At 31.6% G+C, this 2500-nt stretch overlaps 1 protein-coding gene across 3 annotated transcripts in view; it reads left to right on the forward strand.

The window, feature by feature from the left end:
* Window positions 1-609: 609 nt before the first annotated feature.
* The window catches only part of LOC125046402 (transcription activator BRG1-like), an 18053-nt gene continuing 16162 nt past the window's right edge, over window positions 610-2500 (forward strand). For all 3 annotated transcript variants that reach the window (XM_047644160.1, XM_047644161.1, XM_047644162.1), the window contains exon 1: window positions 610-718. The gene's annotated coding sequence lies outside the window, so the exon portion shown is untranslated. The remainder of the gene's footprint in view (window positions 719-2500) is intronic.

Genomic DNA, 2500 nt, shown 5'->3' on the forward strand with positions numbered 1-2500 from the left:
TATATATATATATATATATATATATATAAGCAAATATATGTGCACATAAAAAAAAAAAATATATATATATATACACATATATATATTTATTTACTTATTTATTTATATATTATATAATATATATATGTGTTTATGGTTCTGTATTTATATCGAGATAGTAAATACGTATAGATCTTAGATATACAGAAACATAAAATAATAGAAGCACACAAGCAGCCATGTAGATGGTAGAAAGCGCAATAATTTCCTATTGTTGGAAATTTCCAGTCAGAAATGTGCATTATAGATCTTGAGAAGTGCCACAGTAATCTAGATAAATGTCGAAATAACGTCCTATTTGTATCACAGTCATCTATGACACCTCCAGAGAGTAAATAGAAATTGCACAAAAGAAAATTTTGTTGGATTTGACACGATCTGTTACAAGACGCTGATTCCGCTTGTGCGGTGGTGCCACATTACAACACTTGAATCAAATATTTTGATATATATAAAATTGATAGGCTAAATATTTCCAATCTAGTTTCGACAATAATGAAACTAGATTAAAACCTATCTTATAGTATATGAAACATAATGTTCTAATAGTCTTGATAAATATATGCCTTTAGATATGGCATTTACGCAAGCTAAGCTGTGTTGTTTGTTGCCATCAGAAAACTCTAGTGAAGGAAATTTTGTGCTAGATTCTTGGATTATGACTAATTTGTGAAGCTAAGTAAGTTGCTAATGATACGAAACAGGTAACAAAGTGAAGAATACATAGTACCACATGTGTGTAAGCGCGATTTTTCCAACTGGTTATGTATTTAATGAGATATTGGGGCGAAATAAAATGACCGGGTTCATGGGGCCCCTGGGCTGAGGTGGCCATTGTCACTGCTTTTTATCACTTTTGGCGTCGAAGTTTATCAGTTTATATATTTATCTGCGGTTATGAATTAATTAAAATGAAATGTACGGTAATTATTGCGAATATATAAATTCTTGAATTTCAAATAACCACAAACGGCGAAAAATTAGGGTGAGGACGTCAACATTGTCATTGAGAACCAAAGATTGTGATATTCACTATTTATTTATACATGTATAACTTCCTTTTATTTAATTTGATTTTATAATTCACCGTGAGTTGTGTAGTACATCTGTATTATATATTTCTTAAGATTATGAAGATACTTAATAAATGCCAGTTGCATCACATATGCACTACCTTTGTTTGTTATGGATTGTTTGTGGATCTAATTCAAAACACTGACAATGATCTCTAAGGTATTTTTATTTTCTTTCTCTCTTGTTACTAGTATTCTTGTAACCAAAACCCCAACTAGTGGTTTGCCCACTTCAGTACAGATCAGTTCAATAATGATGTAGTGCCTAATGACAGTTGTAGCTGGCAACCTGTTGAAACTCCAGCAAAGGGTAATATATACTGCCTCTTATGTATTTGCTAAATGGAGTTTGGCCTTATTCCTTAGTTGATAATGAATCGCCATGGGGGTCAGCAAGGTATAACGTGTCAGTGCAAGTGGTGTAGATTTTTTTTAGATTTATTTATTAGAGGTCCGGCTCATGTAGGTCATGCCAGTCGAGGAGAGGGCAGTGATGGGTTAGTAAGGTTTGATAATTGAAATTGTGTGATTATTTATGTTTTTAAGTATAACGAAATAAAAGCGATCATATCAAGAAAATAATCTGAAGATAAGAAACTCTTGATTAGTTAATTCTTTTACCTCTGGATGGCAAATATATCTTGCCAAGCCAAGAATATCCAACTTGCCAGGACACAAAAGTTATAAATCTACTACTTCAGCCAAGTCACAATTTGTAGCTAATCTGTCATGTGAACTTTTGTACTTTCAGTCAGATTTTTATTGTTAGTGTAGGTTGTCAGCTTAGTGGCCATCAGTGTGACATGTATGGAAGTTATGGAAGTTATGAGGACTGGTGTACATGTATTATTTACTATACTGAGCAAAGAAGTTCATTGGAATTTAAAAGTGATGTAGCTTTGTGATTTGCTTCCAAAATAGAATTTGTTAGTGTGGGTTTATTTTTTAGGCTGTTTATTTTCCATAAGGTAGCTATCAAGGTTTGTTAAGCTTGGAATGAGTGTGTAAATAATAGGATAGTTCATAAGCGTTATAATTATTGTTATGAAGGAATAGAAATTGAATAGGTGTATTTACTTAAAATTTGACAAGATGGTTTCACCAATTTAAGTATTTCAAGAAATGGTGTATGAGGCCTAACATTGGCTTACAGACTAAATTAATCAAGTCTGCATGGCCTATGTACATTTCTTTTAGTCGATTTAAATACTAAAACCCAGTATTATACAGTTTATCTTAGGGAAAAATTAAGATATATATATTGATATGATACAGATGAATCATATTAACAGATACTCAGGGAGAAATAATATTTGCATTAAAATAATTTTAAGAATTTGTCTTCAAACTTGAGAGTGAAAATCTATTCATTGCCTTTCTGTGTCATT

Source organism: Penaeus chinensis, chromosome 39 (assembly GCF_019202785.1).
Source record: "Penaeus chinensis breed Huanghai No. 1 chromosome 39, ASM1920278v2, whole genome shotgun sequence".
Classification (NCBI taxonomy): Eukaryota; Metazoa; Arthropoda; class Malacostraca; order Decapoda; family Penaeidae; genus Penaeus; species Penaeus chinensis.